Source organism: Ciconia boyciana, chromosome 1 (assembly GCF_034638445.1).
Source record: "Ciconia boyciana chromosome 1, ASM3463844v1, whole genome shotgun sequence".
Taxonomy (NCBI): Eukaryota; Metazoa; Chordata; class Aves; order Ciconiiformes; family Ciconiidae; genus Ciconia; species Ciconia boyciana.
The window spans coordinates 26,287,137-26,306,798 of record NC_132934.1 but is presented as its reverse complement, the minus strand read 5'-3'; positions in this window follow the sequence as shown (position 1 = coordinate 26,306,798).

The window sequence follows — 19,662 nt, the reverse complement described above, 5'->3', positions numbered from 1 at the left end:
AGAGAACTACTCACAAAGTACACCCAAAACATATTGAGCTACTAAAGGTTTAAAAAAAGAGGAGGGTTTGGTTTATATGGGTTTTTTTATGAAATACAGGGCTCATGAGGTGGAGCAAAATGCAGAACTTTGAGGGCAGATTCAGCTCTTGGTTTAATTTTCTGCTTTACAAGAAGCTTTTTAAATAATTGGAGAAGCCACCCAGGGACTAGACCCATAAAGGGAGACTTTAAATTGACCCTTAGGCTTCTTAAAACCCATAGGTATGTGCTAAATGTCGACACAGGTCCCATCCTGGCTGCAGATGCACAGAGATTCCTGTCTGTTTCGCTCTCAAGAGAGAGATTCTGGAGGATCAGTTAAAACGTGCCTGCAGCCGGCTGACAAGTGGAACCCCATATAAAGAGCGGAACCAGCTGATTTCTGGGCATGGGAACTCCTGGCAGGCAGACAGCTGAACGTAGGGTCTTTCTTGGTCAAAAAACCTTTACACTTACAGAAGATGCAACTGTGTGTAGAGAAAGGGACCAATGACTGAAAAACATGTCTACCTCGCTTCCCTTGGCTCATTTATATAGACAGCCCACCTCTACAGCAGAAAGAATTATCTTTAGTTTTACACTCATGACGTAGGAGTTGTCTATGCTGGTTTTAATGGAATATACATTGCAACGTCAAAGAGAGAGTCAAGCCCAGTCTTGTTTATGTGGCTAGTTTTTTCCCAGAGACAGAGACCGCCAATTAATTTTGCCCAGATAACTAAAAAGCTGTTGTAGTAAGGATTTGTTTTTTCCTACTGAGCTGGGCTACCACAAAAAGCATTGACCTGGAAGTGAGATAGCCACATAGCTTTATCGATCCTTGGATAAATTATCTCTTTTTAACATACCTTTTCCTAAAGAGTGACCAGGAGTTGATATTCAGGTTTTGAAAATTACTAAAGATCGAATTCCGTTCTCATTTACATCAGTGTGAATAACACCATTGAAGAATCTGATCCGCAAACTAATGGCGAATATTTTCTCTGACATGAACACAACTCATTCTTCTGTTATGTAACTTGAACAGATTTTTAGCTTTGTTTTCCTTTGTGGCTATTTCTTTTTTTTTTTTTTTTTTCTATAGCTTTAACATGAAAACAGATGGGAGTTCTGGTCAATATAGACACTCATGAGAGAGAGAGAAATTTAATGTAGTGGGTTTAATTTAGCTAGTACATAAATGAAAGACTGTCCTTCTGTTCTTTCTCTTTTGGTTATTTTTCTTTTTGTCTGTTAACCTTGCTCCTAATTTTTTATAATGTTCTGAAAGATTCTACTTTTGGACTGAGCGTCTCTGTGTTTTGCCTCAAATAAATAATACAAAGTTTGTCTTCTTTACGATCTGTTTTCCGTATAATACTTCTGTCTCCTTGCTCATTCTTTCTCTTTTCTAACCTTAGCTGAAGTCAGCGTAAGTACTGTGACCTAAAATTACATTCAACAGCAAATCTTTGTGCAGCAAAACTGTAAATATGTGCACTGACCTTTAAAGATTATGCACAATGAATTCTAAACACACCTGTGATGTTCTGTAACCCACAAATGAAGAGCAGCTTTTATGAATAATTGTGTGCAGTGATGGGTGTACTTCTTCTGCAAAGGCAAAACCTCTAACTCCAAATACTGTTACTATTCTCAAGCTGAAAAATAATGTTTTTATATATATAGAAGGGAGTACATTCTATATTTCAGTGTTGATACTTTACCTCCCATTCTGGTATCTGAGGCTGCATCTTACTGGTAAATAAAATGGAGCAGGTCCCATTCTTGGGCCCTGAGGGCAAGTTGCACCATACAGATCATATCTGTACAGCTAAATTATATTTCTGTCACCCACCTCTGAAAGACAATGGCCTTCTTTATAATCCTTAATGGAAACAGCTGCTGGCCTGACCTATCCCATATGCTGGGAGGGTTTGCTTCTTAAACCAAACCCATGTCAATCTAAGTGTGCTAGCAACATGCAGTGCTCAATGCTGTGCCTTGGCCTTGTTTAGTATAGTATTATAGCCAGCTCACGTGATTTCTGGCACTTGCTCAATTGGTATTTGATATTCAGTTGGTCATTCAGCCTTTCTGCCTTGCAATTGTAGTTTGACTCTCTGATATTACATCATGGATAGCTTTTCCAAGATCTTCAGTATATTTCCTTAGGTCATAAGAGTTCCAGAGGAATGTAAACCTGCGTCATTAGTCCATTTTCTATCTTTATCTTCTGATATGTCTTTCCAGAAAGCAGATTTATTTAGATATATCTGCTTTCAGAGTTATCTAGCGCTTCTGGAGAGAGTGTAGACCTTCAGGGGTGGATACAATGCTTCTTCCCCCAGTGTCTTAGATACAAGATACAAACATCGTATAATAGTTCACTGCAGTTCCACCATCCTACTTGACTTAACCTGCACATTGTCTGGAGCAAGGACTACGGGCCTGAATCTGCTTTTACCCCCTACTTTCAGACCTGAGCAACTCCTATGTTATACCAAAAGTATGGTATTGAAGGACATTGGAATAATTTTCCTTCCCTTTTTCATCTTTTTGTCAACTGTCTAATCCAATTATGAATTATGTTAAAGTTAACTAATCACCAATATGCAGTAAGTAATGCAGTAGCATTTAAATGTGATGCTGAAGTGCCATGAAGCAAATGTCTCTAGATTGTTAATATGATATAGTTATCTCCTCATGCAATGTGATTTTTATAACAGGTAATGAAAAGCACTTTCCAAGGCGTACAACAATTGCTGCCACTAAAACTATTGGCCAGATCTACACAGAGATACCTCTAGTGGGAAGGGGAAAACAAAACCTTTTCCTTCCCCATAGTCTCTAAATGGAAGCCTGATTCTGAGGTTTTTACATCAACATCAATGACCTTACAATACATATTTTTCTCATTTGTATTCTTCACTGATTACCATTCTGGATAAGTGATATTGGGTTGGTGTTGATGTCAGACCAGAATTTATACCTTTCTGCCTAGAGTACTTGGGAGCCCTCAAGTATCAGAAGTCTATCAATATATTTTCACAGTTCAGTGTGATGTGCTGCCATCACACAGCATTACAAACCTGGAAATGTTCCTTCTGAGTAGATAACATATCAGAGTTCAACCTAAGTCATGTGTGCTCTTAAGCTTTCTTGGTATGAAGAGAATGCAGCATTTTATGTTTCCTTATCCAAGACTCCCACTCGGGGTTTATTCTTGAGCACACCACAATAACTGCAAATAAGCAGATACAAGACTTTACAGGGTTTCCAAAACATAATTATATTCTATTTATCATAAACATACACAGATCTAGAAAAAAATAATAACACACCTGTCAGAATTTCCCCACCTCAGTTGCCTTCTCTTCAACAGTCATTGGATATGCTTCAGAGTTCTCTGAGAAATCCAGGATCCTCCACACTGAATGTGAAAGCTCTCATCACACTCATGGCCTCTCTCTTGCTCTCAAGCAAGTAATTGTATTTCTACTTTGGCTTGTCTCACATGCTACGGCTAACTACCTGAGACTGGAGCTTAGTGATGTGATGTAAACTTTGAGCATAGAAAATTTGCTAATGGCAAACCCACCTGAAATATATCTGGCTGCAGTATTGGGGGTTTATAAAAGTATGTTGTGAATCACTTCGGTGGGAGCTGCAAAACCTGAAATAGAGAAAGAAATGAGATTCAGGTAGTTCAGGCTGCTTGAGGATGATTTTGAATATAACTGTAGACATAAGCTTGTGTTGTCTGAATTCATGTCCCTTCCCTGCTGTGCAGCATTCCTCTGTCAGTGTTAGTTCCCCTCTTGTTCATGGCTTTTCAGCCATGGTAGTTTTCAAGGGCAGCTGTTCTGCCCTCGGCAAAATCCAGCAGCCTCAGATGCTGGTTTGCTGCAGAACAATTGGAGAAAGCTGTTTTTTCTTTTGGATTCATCCATCTAAGGACAAAGAGTTTTCTTTGACCTGTATCACTGACCTTTTGGATTCTGCTCTAGTACATACGCAAAAAAGAACCCCATATTCAAGACAAGGCTGCAATCTGGACATGGCACACATGGGAAGTCCCAAATTCACATCAGTGTTATAATCGGCATTTAGACATATTCCACAGATTATTATGTGTAGGTTAGCAATTAAGGCATATGTTTATAGTTTTTAAATCCCTTAATTCAGTTTCTTCTGAATAATGAAATAAGACGTGTTTTCATGACCATAAACATAAGCAGTGGTTGCTTGCTTATTTATCACAAGATTTACCACAAGATCTCTTGATAACCGCATTTCATTTATTGCTTTAAGGAAGGGTTAAGAAGGGTAGCTGTGTTACATGCTTTTCCAAAAGTTTTCATGATAAACCAGGAACATCCACATTAACACCTTTGCTATCAACCACCACTACATGCTTTTTCATACACACCAACATTTTCTGCCTTTTTCTGCTAAAGACAGCCCAAATGAGACTTTATTTTAAGAAATTAATAAATAATGGGCAATCCTGCACTGGTTTTATAATATCTGTTAGAAAATAATTTGCTTTTGCAGATGATAGTGGTCATTTATTTCTTTCACCTGGGACAGGTGAATACCTCCAATATTTCGAATGCTCATAATGGAGTTAGGCTGTAATCTTTGTCCTGCTTAAGTCAGAGCTAACTCTTTTTGCCTTTTTCTTTAATATCTTCACAGAATGAGAGAATAGCTGAGGATCGGAGGGGTATCTGGAGGTCATCTGGTCCAACCTCCCTGCTCAAGCAAGGTCTCCTACAGCAGGTTGCCCAGGACCACATCCAGGTGGCTTTTGAGTATCTCCAATGAGGAAGACTCCACAACCTCTCTGGGCAACCTGTTCCAGTGCTCAGTCATAGAGCACTAGACACCCAGGTCCTTCTCTGCAAAGTTGCTTTCCGGCTGGTTGGCCCCCAGCATGTACTGGTGACTGGGGTTGTTCCTCCCCACATGCAGGACTTTGCATTTTCCCTTGTTGAACTTCATGAGGTTCTTGTCAGCCCATTTCTCCAGCTTGTTGAGGTCACTCTGAATGGAAGCACGACCCTCTGGCGTGTCAGCCACTTCTCCCAGTTTTGTGTCATCAGCAAAACTGCTGAGGGTACACTCTGTCCCATCATCGAGATCATTAATGAAGACGTTGAGGAGTATTGCATCCAACATCAAACCCTGGGGTACATCACTAGTTATTGGCCTCCAGTTAGACTTCATACCACTGATCACTACACTCTGAGCTCAGCCATTCAGGCAGTTTTCAGTCACATCACTGTCAGCTACTCCAGTCCATATTTCATCAGCTTTTCTATGAGGATCTTATGGAAGACAGTGTTGAAAGCATATTGAAGTCAAGGTAGACAGCGTCCACTGCTCTCCGCTCATCTACCAAGCCAGTCATTTTACCATAGATAGTTATGGGGTTGGTTTGGGTATTTTGATTGACTCAGCAACAGGGAATTGCTCTGCAAGGCATAAGGGCTAACAGAGCAGTGTCTCATGCTGAAGCTATTTCAGGGCTTCTGAAGTCACTGAAGATTTGGAAAAGATCAGAGTCCTAGAGATAGCCAAGCTTGAGCACTTACAAAGGAGCATAAGCTAGTTTCTCTCCAAATGCCTCTATAAACATTAATGCAGCGGAGCAGGAAGGGACAAATCTATCTTCTTTTTTACTGTCCAAAATAAGGTCTGAGAAAGAAGACTGCAGTCTTCTTCCTCTTCAGTTATAACAATGGAGACACTGAAAGAGGACATCTAATTCTGTTTTAGCTGACAGTAGGCTTAATGCTAGATGGAAGCTATCCTGAATCAACACAGTAAGTAATGACGTAGGGTTCTTGAGCTGGCAAGAGATACCTGCCTGAACTAACACTACCCCTGCTAAAAAATCTACTACACAAAAAAGAAAAGATAACCAGATCCTAGAAAATATCTGTCTTCAAAGAGAACTGAGGCAGGTTTGTTGTGTGTTTCTAACTCATTATAGATTCATTTTCCAAATCTTTTTCTATTTCTTCATTTCAGTTTACCACAGTTTAAAAATTATTTGCTACCAGAAAATGAATTCTAATGGTGACCTTTGCCACCATTTTGTATCAAACTGCTTACTGAATTATAATTATTTCATATATTAGACGGCAAATTCTTTGCAGGTGGTATAACACAACCTAGACTGAATTGCTCAGGGAGTCATCTGGGAACAATGTGAAAAAATCATAAAAATAACAGAGTTTCATGTATTTCAGCTGATATGTCAAAGATGGTGAGCCCCTTTCAGAAAATACATGTTGACTTCTTCTTATTGGCTTCTATTGATCTTTAAAAAAAAACCACTCAAAAATCTGGTTAGAGATTTTGAAGTTCTTTTTATGTTCTTAAGCTTCCACATCATTATATTCTACTTCAAAACTGGTTAAGAACAGAAGACATGACTGTACTAGGGAATACAATCTTTTTGGCAGGAAGGACTTACAGCATCATCTGTGGTAGTTTTATACTAAAAGGTAGTTATGAACAGGTTGAAAACTGTCATTTAACATCTTGGTTTTTAGTAAACATGCCTATTCTGTATGATGAAAGGCAGTCCAGCTATTAGAAACACAATACAAAAATGGGTCAGTGGTGGATTACTGTGATGCTGTGGAAAGCACGGGTTTGCAAATGTCAGTCTTTAGGGGTCCTTTGGGAAGCTAGCATAAGAGTGATTTTACTGAGCCAAACTGGATACACAGACTTTCTCAGTTCAACGTTTCATAGTAAACATACCCAAGAAACATAGCAGCAATTAATCAGAGTGACTAAAGTCCATGTGGTAGACAAAGAACATAAGGTAATGACAGCTCTTGTCTTTCACTGGTTTTGGCTAAACTCAGGTACAAGAACTGAACAAAGATGCACATACTATCATGCATATTCATTAAACATGGCGAATTGAAACTGCTTTGCCTAATTGTTCTTGTATTTATTTCCCATGGATACAGTTTCAAACAGGAATGATCAGTTAAAGAATACATTTCTAATGAAGAATTAGCAAATAAATGTACGTTTTTCTCCTTGTGAAGAAAGCTATTTCCAAGTTTTACTCATCCAGCTTGGGAAGAAAGGAACATCATGTGATCAGCATGTTCTAGCAGAGTTCGGATTTTGCATATTCCTGCAAGCAGAGTCTACATATAAAAATTATTTACAAGAAATATCTGGTGAATAAATTTGAATTGCAAAAATGTTTTATTTTTAAATTGAAAAAAACATTAAAAAATTTCAGGTGATTTGACTATGAGAAAAAGCTAAAATAACCAAATTATTAACTGAGGATTAGCTACTTAGCTTTATCTGAGATATTTTTATAATTAATTCTAAATAGGACTGCAGTTCACTCTTTGTAAATATGACAGATTATCACTGGAAGAATTCAGTTGTTTCAGGTAGTCAGATGATGGCATTGATTGCTTTCCTAACAAAGTACACATGTGTAAACAAAAACTAAAGTCTTGTTGAGCTTTTTTAGTTGCTTATCACTTGATTATGAGGATGATCACTTTTCAAGAAGCTAATGTTTGTATTAAAAGGTAAATAATTATTTATCAGATCCTCTTCTGCAAGGCAATTGTTTTATATCTGTAAGCCCAGGCAAGCTATACTGATAAACAGCACACCCATAATATGCCCAAGCAACTTTCTTATTTTGTTTTTAAAGGGTGATCAACAGGTTTTCCTGGGTTGGGCAGTTTTTGTTTCAGCATGTCTTGTATAAAGAGTTTAATTCTGTCTTATGTAATGCGCTTGATGATTGATTCCTTTTCTCCAACATGTAAGTCTTGCAATACCACATGATAAACATATTATTTTCTAGCTGATCAAAATCGGTATTTTATATCATAACTTTTATAGCACGACATGTTACAAATGTAGCATTTTTATCATTATTTGAAACTCTCTACTGGTCACTATGAGAGAAAATATATTTATTCTTTGAAAACCTCACCTCCCTTACTTCTGTGGAATTTATAGCTAATTATTCCAACCAATGACAATTTATCTCTTCTTTTGTAGAAATGTCCCTCAAATCTTTCCAGAATCTGACCATATTTCAGTGCAGTGACTGTCTTGTCAGGACAGAATTGCCCTCCTCTCACGCAATGGGATAGTCTTGCTGTAAAATTCCAGCAATGTCTGATACTGAATATAGGTAATATTAAGAAAGCATTTAAGTAGTGCTAGCTGCCTTTCAAATTTTTCAGTGAATGAAAAAAATAAGTCACTAACTTGAGTAAGCACTAACACAGAAATGTAGATTCATTTTCAGTATTCAGAAAAATTTCCAGTAATATACTTAACTCTACACCTATACACTTAGGAACTTTTCCACAGTCAGGAAAGGAATGACACCAGTGTAACATCCCTGGCCCAGGCACTCAATGCATCTCCTAACAGGTGTAAATCCCTGAGGCTGTAGGGTAATGCCAATCACACTAGCTGAGGACTTACTATTTTTTCACAGTGCCTTTCAGCATTTGATTTGAAAATATCCAAGAAGAAATTGAGAGTGAGATTCATCTCTCCTAACTTCAAATATTTAAATTTTACAATTTTGCCTAGCCTATGATGTCTACATGTGCTATACACACATTGCTCTATAAAGACGACTGAATATGTCTAAACAGGACTCCAGCTGTTGAATATTTGGGTGACTGAAGTCTTAGAACAGTTTATAGTCAATACAGAAATATGTTATCTGTCTTAATGGTGGATATTTCTCTCCATTCCTCTTTAAAAAGCGACAAATTGCTTCTGAAGATGAAGTTTTGTCTCCATTAACTAGAAATACAGTCTAAATGAACCGCTGTTAGCTCTAACTGTCAAGACCTTAGAGGTCAAATCATTTGCTCAGACTTCAGTGTCTAGGGACATCTGAGACTCTCTGGGCTATATGAGGGTATATGTATTTAGCTTGGCAGATGTGGCCCAGGATCTATGGGAAACTTTCTGGAGTGGCAGCTAGGAGCTAGGCAGGGCATCTTCAGGCAGCTCAGATGGCATTGGATCCCCATGTGGAGACAGCAGAATCAAGATCGCGACTTTGACACAGGTATGTGACACATGACATATGTATGATGTGAGGTGAACCTCATCCTAACTGTGATTGCTGATTTAAGTCCATCATTTAGTTCTGCATTATTTCATGCCACCAAACTCTTGCACTGGGTAAAGCTGTTGGCTTAGCAAACTAAGTTGACTGACTGTTGGGTTGTAGGGAATCTCTAGGGCCTTGGTGAAACCTGTAGCAGCCTGGACATTATCATGCTCTAATGCTGTGGGCTGCTTGCATTCTTCTCAGAAAACAAGGTATTTGAAGTTGCTGCTTTATTGGTCACCAACTGCTGATGGAAGTGCCATTAAAACCCTTAAAGCCATTAAAACTTGTCTTTGATACATTTAGTTTGTATCATCTACATTTCAAGAGTGCTACCACAAGGAAAAATTTAGATATATGACCTTCTTTTTCTCTTTCCTCTTTTTTTTTTAAAAACAAGCTTGATTCCCTTTTCAATTTTTAGATGGCTCAAATTGGATTGTAAGGAGGAACAAAGAATTAGAAATTGATTTGGACTTCCTGGGCCTGCCACACCCAGCTTTTTTTGCAGTCATGCAGTATACGTATGTGACATGCAAGAACAGGAAGACTGGAAGGCATGTCTGTGAGTATATTTGTGCATGTTTGCTTTGAATTGTAATGCACAAGAAAAGAGCTGCTGCATCGCCACAGAGAAAATGTTCAGCTGAGGATTGCACTGATGCTCCTCCTTTTTCAGGAATAAAACCTGAATGGTTTGCACAGCCTCTGCCTAAAATCCATGCTTACAGGTCCTCACAATTACCACTCTGCTTCACTTAGTTCTTGTTATCCTCTCCCTTCTCTTTTGCACACCTTGTCACCCCACAGCCTAAGTTTTTACCTGTGAAAAAGAACAAATATAAATATATAACCACATTAGCAGAACCAGAAATTATTATCAAGTTAAATAAGGGGAAAAAGTATTTTCTCTGTGTCAGTGCATGTGTAATTATTCTCACATGCAGAGAAGAGCAAGAAGAGGTAACATGTTGGAGACTGTTTCATTTGGAAAGTGCTTTGTTAGCTTTCAAGTAGGTTACACCTCACGTGATTTGGTGGAATTACTTTCCATTTTCCTTTTCACGCTGGGTAAGAGTAAAGATTTAAACACTATAAAGCATGTATGCTACAGAAAGTAGGTTAGAGGAGTTCTGTGATTATAGAAGTTCACCCAACCTTTTTTCCCAATTAATTTTCAAAGCTTTTCAACAACCATTGCTGGCTTGTAAATTCTTGTTCTCCCATTATTTACTCTGCCATGCATGTATAACCTGCAATATATGTAAACACTCTGACATACTAGGCTTACTTCCCATCTCATCCGAATCAGTCTCATGCCAGTGATTTTGGTGGAGTCATCCTTGTTTCAGGCCAGTGATGAATAGAAATCAAGCCTTTGTATACAGAATATTTGAACAAAAATGCATAATTGAGAAAAGAGGGCAATGTATTAATAGCTGATTGCTTACTAGTACTTTTGCCTTCCCACTGATTGCAATGACAGCGAAGCTGATGAACGTCTTGTTCAGTTATACTTGCTATGGGGTGGAAAGCTCTGGGGTGGGTAGAAGTGGAGCTCTAAGACCTGGCCCAACTATCTCCTCCTGCAAACCTGAGTCAGAGTCCTCAGGCACAGAGATTAAAAACAAAACATTTCTATTTTGGTGCTTTATCATAATTACCCAGGTTTGAAAACATCAGTCTAATTTTCTTACCCATATTGGCAGAGGATTTTCCTGACTCCTAGGTCTTTTTCTAATTACAAATCCTTTCCCCCCACCCCGTCTCCCCTCCCTGTTTTTTTTAAAATATAAAATAACATTAAAACATTCCTTTTGTGGAAAAGCATCTCTAGGATGTATTTCTCTTTTTATAGTCACATTGCTTCACTAGTACTAAAATTTGTCAAAAATAATACAAATATTAATGGTTTTGGCATCTTCACACACAAAGCCCTTTAGAGAGGCAAGGATCTCAATTTTCAAACGAAAGACAGATTTTCAGAATGTCATTACTTTGCACTTCTGCTTACTGGCCTCTTACAGGAAGCCTTTGTTTAACTTCAAGCCATGAAACCCACATGCTTGCAAATTGCTTTGGAAAATTGTAGTCCCTTCAATAAAATTTTATCTGTGTGGAGCACCTGAAATAGGATATCTGAATGACTTTCTAAAGGTCTGTTTTCAAAGAACATGCTTTTTGTACCAGTACCTAAAAAAAAAATCTATTTTTAACACCAAAGCAATAAGGTTTTTTTCAGTCTATTACTTATGAAAGTCTGGCTTCCATGAGAATTCACATTCTTCGTATGGTTTCCTTCACTTTGGACCTGAAAAAGTGCAAGAAATTCTGATTGTTTGCCAAGTGATGTTGGTGGTGTTGGCACTTTGGAAACACAGGGAAATGTGATTCTTGTCTTAAGGCTCAGTTCAGCCCCAGAAAATGGTTCAGACACGTCTAAATGTATGAAAGTAAGAAGATATTTATTTGTAGGCTTAATATAATAAGTGTGCTTGAAGGAATGGTTTGGTTGCAAGTTGGGAGCAATTCCGTGCACGAAGAAGGAGATGTTTCTGCTTCTCTAAGAAAGGATGGAAAAAGTTACCTGATACAAAGCTGTAGTCCTAGGCTCTTAAAAAACCTCAGAATTGTTTCCAACAAGCAGGTTTAGGATGCCAAATTTGGTGAAGGACAGTTTTTTCCCACCACGACAGTTTCTCAGCCCAGCCAAATTCTAATCTGGGGGGTAGCAGTTTTCCCTGAAATCACTCACCAAGATTAGTGAGCCACCAGGCTCATTTAATTCTATTTTGGTGCATATCCATGAGAGAACTTAACAGTTCTTCCAGCACAGAAAGGGAAATACCACCAGCAGTTGCAGAGAGCCAGAGGCTATGTGGCTTTTGGAGTAGCAAGGAGAAGTTAAATAGACTGGGAGCTGGCTGCAGAAAGAGGGCTCGGTGGCTTGGATATTGGGATGAAAGGCTCAGAGCTGGCACGAGAAACAATATGTTTCTGGCAAAGGGGGCTATAATCACCATGAAAGAGCCTTGTGGGTGGCCCATTAAAAAGGGGGGTTACAGCTGGGTCGGTAGGAGGCTGGCAGAAGAGGGTTCCTGGCTGTCAAACTGGCCAGCCTGAGTATGCTTGTAGCAAGGCAACGACCTACAGGGAGCTGGCTGGACAAACTCCATCTCTACACCCCACAGGCATTGGGCTGTCTTTAGGGCTGAATGAAGTATGGTGATTTTACATTGGTTGGTAACCATTTGTGTACACAGGACATGAAAAGAATATTCCTCAGAAACAAAGGTTGAGAAGGGGTACCTTCATTACAATAGGATCAAGTGAACACAGAGCATTCCTGAGAAAGGCTTATTTAAACACATCTGTAATCCTCTAGGTACTAAGATTGCACAACCTCCTTAGACTGTCTTTTCTAATTCTTTACTCACCTTAAAATTATAAAGTATTTCCAAATAAAACCAAGATTTGTAGCAAACTAAGCTATTTACTTGTTGCCCTACCCTCTGTGGACTTGGAGTACAAAAGAGAATTATTCTGCTAACAAAAAAAAAAAAAAATCCTGTTACAGGATTGGAAAGCTTTTCAGGTCTTTCCTTCCTTGTTTAGTTTGTTTATACGTAAGCTAAATATGACCATATCTTTCCAAACTTTTTAATGGGTCCTGTTTTCCAAAGCTCTGTTTTTGCTGTCTTTCTCTAGATTTTCTGTGACTGCGTCTTTCTTAAAATATGATGGCCCAACTAAATATAGTACTCTGGCTAAGTCCTCACCAGTGCCAAATACAGCAGAACAGTGACCTTCCAGACAACACAAAATGACATATGCCTTTTTACAACAGCATGACATAGCTGATGCAGAGTTAGTCTGTGAAGCTTTCTAACTTGTAGGTCCTTTCTGTGTTATTGCTGCCAATCAGTTAATGCTCTCTTCGGTATTAAATCCCCACATGCAATATATTGAATTTCACCTTTATTGAAATTCACCTTTTTTATATGAAATGATTCTTCAGACTGTCAAGATCATCTTCAGTGAACCCTGGCTGCCATCTTCACTCACTCAGTTTTTAATGAAAGTTCTTTCATCCAAACTATTAAAAAATATTGAAGAATACTGAGCACAGGACAGAGCTCTAGAGAACGTGACGTAATAAGAAATGGTTGACAAATAGCTCTAGTGCAGATGTGTGCTTTTAGCTGTGAACCTGCCAAAACCATCATCTATACAAGACTTATTTGAGAGAGTGCCACGTGGAAAGATCTCAAAGGCCGAAAGTCAAGATACGTCCTCCTGCTGCCTCTCTCTCTGTACGTGACATGATTTTCTCTGGAGAAGAAAGGAATTGCAGTGGATTAATATGTTTAATTCTTGACAAATAGTCATCTTTTTTCTTATTACATAATTATCCTTTAGATACTTACAAACTGCTTTTAATAATTTGCTTTTGATTCTTCCTGGCCATCAAAATGGCGTATTTTTATAATTTCATTCTACCCTTTCAAAATTGGAAATATCTTTGCCATCAGGTTCCCTTGGCTTCCATGATTTCTTGAAGAAAATTGCTTCAGGGTTGGGAGTTGCTATAATACACTCCATCGATCTCCCAAATTTGAGAATATCTAAAATATTCAAAGGTTTTTGAGCCTGGGTTCTTACTTCCATTTTTCATTCTTATTTTTTTAACCATATAGGAGAACTAATTTTTCGTGATACTTGAAATAAAAAAGACTTTGAACTTCTCAGCCTTTTTTCACCCATTACTTTCTCCTCTTTCCTGGTAAGTACTGGGCTCATTCTTATCTTTTCCTTTCATTTACTTTGAAGATACAATTAGAAGTTTTTCTTCTTGTCTATTTTCTCTTGTTAGTCACCTAAATGGAAACATTCCATTGTATGGTCTCAATCAGTTGATTTTTAAAATAATAATTTTAACAGTAATAATGTGTCTCAACTAGCTTAGCCTCCTGGCTCAATTGCATCCTTACAGCTTGCTTCTACTTTTATCCTTCCCCAGAGTCTTTCAACAGATAGGCCTCTGGTTTCTTGGAAGCCATCACATTAAGCATATTTATTTTGAATATATTATGTTGTTATATACATTGTGTTTTCAGCGTTTACTATTTAATCTATTGCTCAGGTACTTATATGAAGGGGGCCTAAGGAACAGGACATTCTTGTGTCATAAGAAGGTGGTCTCATAGATTATGGTGATTAATCATAAAATCATAAGCACGCTAAAAATGTAAATAGCAAGATGTGTACTGCTTTGCAACGCGCTTCTTAAATGAAAAGAGAACTCCAGCTACGCTGAACATCTCGGCGCACACTGGAGAATTACTTTCACTGTAAGCTAAAGTAACTTCCTGCACAGTGAACCGGTCCTCTTTCTCTTCTGTTGAGATTCCCATTCCCATGAGTAAGGAGAGCTGAGTGTCTTTTGTATTTCCCTGTGCCCTGTGCTGAACAGAAAGCCTAAGGTCTTGCCTGGCATAAAGGAACTGAAATAAGTAGACAGTGTATGCAATGGTGGCTTCTGGGAATGGTTTCAGGACTTTGTATTTCCTAGTTATTTTCTGCTTTTTTGTCAAAGGGTAAACATTTCAAGCTAAATTATTCAGAAGGGATTTAGGTGGTGTTTTCTTTAAGTTCTGCTGAATACAAATGTGTGGAGAGAAAGAAAAATCAAGCATTCTGCTTTGGTTTTGTGTTTTTGTTCACTGGTTACACTGAGATCTTTGAGGAGAAGGACTGTATAGATGTGTGGGGTAACCCAGTTCCCCCTCTTCCTGAGCAGGGTTTTCAAAGGAAGCCCCTCCAAACTGCTACTTGAAGAGGGCTATCTCAAGCCTGCTAAAGGAGAGAAAAGAAAAAGCCTGGCAAATGCAGAGCCATGATAAAATCTGAGGTGACTCTGCTACCAAGACCAGTATGCTAGCAACATTTCTTCAGCAAATAGAAGGCACTGAGCACTTTCCATGAGATGGTATTATGGAAAGGGGTGGCATATTTTAGCAATACAACCCCAGCACAAGGTCTCAGAGGGCAGAGTGAATTCACCTTCCTGAAAAAATATCTTCTTTACAAGTGGGTGGAGGGATGTAGCTCCTTAAAGTATAAGGTAGAAATTTAAGTAGGAGCCATGTGCTTCTGGATTATCACACTGACAATACAATGTATGCATACACATAGATGCTTGTAATTTAAAAATAAACAGCATCAGTAATTACTAGAACCGTGACATGCCCCAGCACACATATTCTGCATGAAGCCAGAAAAAAGCCGCTTGACCCCAATACAGCAAAACCTTCCCGAAGGGCTTCTGGGAATGCCGTCTTCCAGATTAGTGGTCCCTGCAGTACACGGGAGCATATGGCCAGCCAGAGCCCTGGGATATGACCAACTGTAAAACAGGGCCTTGACTATGTTTCATTATTGTAAAGACTCAAAATTTTAAATATATGTGTTTTGACAAACTTGTGAGGCTGCTTATATGGAAGGTGAGTAAGAGGGGAACAAAAGTTGTTTCTTGACATCTCAGAAAGGAGACAAAATTACAAGATATTGGGCTCTCTAGAGATACTGAGGACTTAAGGCTTGGTTATACTAAATAATCTGCTGAGCCTACATGTCTTGGTTAGGTTGAATAACACCGAATGCTCTTAGCAGGGTCACTGTCTTCCTTCAATGTGCCCATAATGTAATTTGGGTAGTGGAAGAAATAGTAACCCCCAGAAACCTATGCTTCCCGTGGCACACCGTCCCCAAGAGAACAGTGGGCTGCCTCCTTTTGAGATTGAGCCTTTTGGTACTCTGGTACTGATCCATGCTGAGCATTATTCCTCTCATCTGTTATTATGGGTTTGGCCTAATTCCATGTGATACAGAAGCATGTGTTTACCTTTAAACATGTGAACCATTATGCTGACTGCAGTACAATTACGCTTTAGCAACTGACCCCAGGACAGCAGTTCTGTTCCAAAGCAACACATTGTTCCAGATATTTTTATAATAATATCCTTTCATAGTTCATAAAGTCCTAAGTGGCAAGGTACAGGCATGCACAAGAAGTTGTGTACATATTGGCTTTCAACACATGAGGTCCAGGTTTACACCCCTGTCCTCTGTCTCAGCATGATCTGTGATGTTTTAGGGCAGAGTTTTCAAGCTAGGACAGCTATTTCTGGACAAGTTTCAGGTATGCAACTGTGAGAGACTTGTTTGGAACCTTCTTGACATTAACGCTATTAAAATAAATTTCAGTACTGCAAGGGAGCATTACTCTTCCTGTGCTTAAAATTAAGTACATGCTTAAGAACCTCACTTATCTGGAGCTTGTGAACGAGAGTCCCCAAAACTAAAAATAAATGGGAGTGAACTACTTATGACAGAGCTCCAATACAAAATGTAGCATTGAAAGATAAGCATAAGCTTGGTTTATAAGAATGCAAATATAATTAATTCTCTTTATGATGTGTTCTTTGTGAATTTTTATCATAGGCTTGAAATGTTGCAGCAACCTTGGAAGAATTTTAGGAATGTCCCCAAGGAAGCAATGAAGTCCTAATTTGCATAGAAAGGGACAGAGGTAAGGAGAGAGGAAGACCCTGCTGCTATGCATGACTTTTGATTCTTGAAATTCTTCTCTGGAAGTCAATGGGGAGAGATGCAAGACATGAAAGCTTTGTTGGAGGAAAGTTAGAATTACATTTTGCTGTTTTGTTCTTCTCTTTGCCACTTTGTTTCCAACCCAAATATTAAGAATTTAAGATTTTCCTTTGCTCAGATAAGCTTACATTAATTTTCTCCATCATCTTTCCAGTGCTAGAGTTGAGGCAAAGGGAAGCTGACAAATTCAGCTCACGTTCTGTTGCTGGAGGTAAAGTCTGCAAGCGTCAGTCTAATGCTCCCCCCATGAGGTGCACCCTGACACGGGGCTGAATGCTCTCAGCCAGGCTGGAAGGGTCAGCGGGGGCCTGGGAGTGCCAAGTGCTGTATTGAGAAAGTTGTTCCTGGCAGGCACAGAGAACACCCCTTCTTCCAGGAGCAGGTAACAAAGAGAGACCCCTTACAGCAGACCCCCAGGGAACCTTTCAAACCAGTCCGTGGCTTCAGGGGACAATGCAGCAGCTTTCAGCACAGGAAAGAGGTTGAAACTAAATTAACTAACAGAAAATGCTGGACCACATTGATTTGTGAGATTGTGTTTGAAAAAAATATTTACAAACTCTTTCTGCAAAGTTGTTACTACTGTAAAATATTCAGTAGAAGGTGTTTTCATCAGAATTAAGAAAAGATGCAGCTCCTTTAGTGTAATAATTTCCAGGGAATTAGTTCTCTAGTAAACCCTTTGACCTGCTATCCTGCTGTAAAATACTAGTCTGTTCTACCTATTCTGAAAGGTGTCTAGTAGTTTGCTCACTCCAGTAGGCATTGCAACCGTGCTGTTGTTTTTATCACTTCAGTCCGTACGGCTTCCCTCTGTGCTGTCAGACTCAGGAAAGCTACCAGCGAAACTACTTTAAAGTCTGCTTATAACCCAGACCCAGGCTTTGGAGTAGGTTGTTAATGCTAAGGAGGAGGCTACCAGGGTATAATGTTCTCACAGAGATTCTCCATGAAAGAACAGAATACAGACCATAAAAATATGTATTACAAATGCTAAAGTAAGGTGGCTGTTACCTGACACTCGTGCCTAGACTCAGCTTACTTTCTCCAGACACATCCAAGCAAGATGATAGACCCACCTGTACTCAATTCATCAAATTATGATTGGATTTGTCATTTGACTGTTATATCTATTTCCCATTCCCCCCATAATCCTCTCCCAGTTATGAGTCATTCATCAGGGTTTTGTGTATTTTTCTAAGATACAAAATGCCCCATGTAATTTCTTTGCCTAACAAGCATAGGGCAGTGTGTTTGTGAAATGCCATGTCTTCTCTATTCCACATGGAGAAAAATAAAAAGCTCAAACCCATCCTACAAGGCTGTTTGTGTAATAAGATGCAGTAGTTAAGAATCATGACAGATGAGAAATAAAAGCAAGAAGCCAAGTAATGCTAAATGTAGAGAGCCATTTGCTTGAAACATTTGAAACAACCAATTTGTAGTCATATTTCACTATAAAGTGCAAGCAGCTCTTGGAATAAATTATGAACGTGAAAGCCTGTGAAGAAGTATTTACTGCAACCTAAAACCTGATATTCTTCTCAGATTTAGAAGGTAAACAAGATGCAGGGAGAGTTGCTATTTTTTAAAATAGGTGACAATTACACTTACATTGTTTTATAGCTATTGTTGGATTCTTTTTTAGGTTGATAACAATACACCAGATGCAAAAGATAAGTATATATTGGAAGAGACTAATACAGAAGTGCATAGCTCCTCATGTTCCCAGGTCCTTTAAAATGTTTATACGCCACTCTAATGGAAAACAAAATGTACAGGAGGAGAGCGCATTTCATTACAAGGAACTCAAGGGGGCTGTCTGGGTATTCAGCCCCTTGTTAAGGCAGTGTTAAAATAGAAACATGAACTCTATATTTTCTAAATACAATGGTGTGAAATGTTTTCACTTGGGGTGGTCTCAGACCAGATATCACCAATACTATCAAAAGGAGAATCTCCTGAAGAGTTTATCTGATATTTTGTGTTTGTACTCGTGTGCTCTTCTCTTTTCAATCCTTTTGCCCAATTTAGGCAAAGCCTTTAAAATAGAAAGTGGCATATGAAAAAAGTGCACGTCGTGCAGTAAAATAAACACTATCGCCATTCTAAATCATGGGGACAAAGGTGGAAACCAGGCTGCAGAAAACTGCAGAGTGCATTGAAAGTACTTTTAAGTAAAGCCTTTCAGAGATACTAAGAACTGTCAAAACAAGCAAACCAACTTTATTTGGAAGAGACGGAAAGCAACTGTGCAGAAAGAAACCTATACTCTTCTGTAGAAGAGATTCAAGTGCAAAACATAGGACCGAAGCGATGGTAATTCCAGCTTGAAATGGGAAGTATAACAAGTGGAAAGGCTTAGCTTAAAATAATAGTGCCCAAGGTACAGGTCTTCCAAAAGGTCCTAATTAAGCAAAAAAGACTGCCCAAGAATATTAGCATCAGGAAATGGTTCCCGCAACCTGAGTACCCTGACAATGTAATTGATAAAATATTAAACTGGTATTTTTAATCCAACAGAAGTCCAGGTTAAGTCATGAACTTGTGAGTTAAGTATGTGTTACTGAAACATCAGAACCTAAGTTTTACTCACAAAATATACACTCACAGAGAGGTTATCGTACACACAGCAAGCACACACCTACTGAAAGTAGGCAGCCGTGCATGCAAAATTACCTCCTGTCTGTGCAGTGCAAAGGAGCTACTTAGATCCCTTCTGTGTTTAATAATGGGGCTCAAAGGAGAGACAGCTTGGATACTGTGTATTGCTAATAATTGAAAAAGGTGCACTGGAGCCTGCATAACTGACTGTAACAGAAA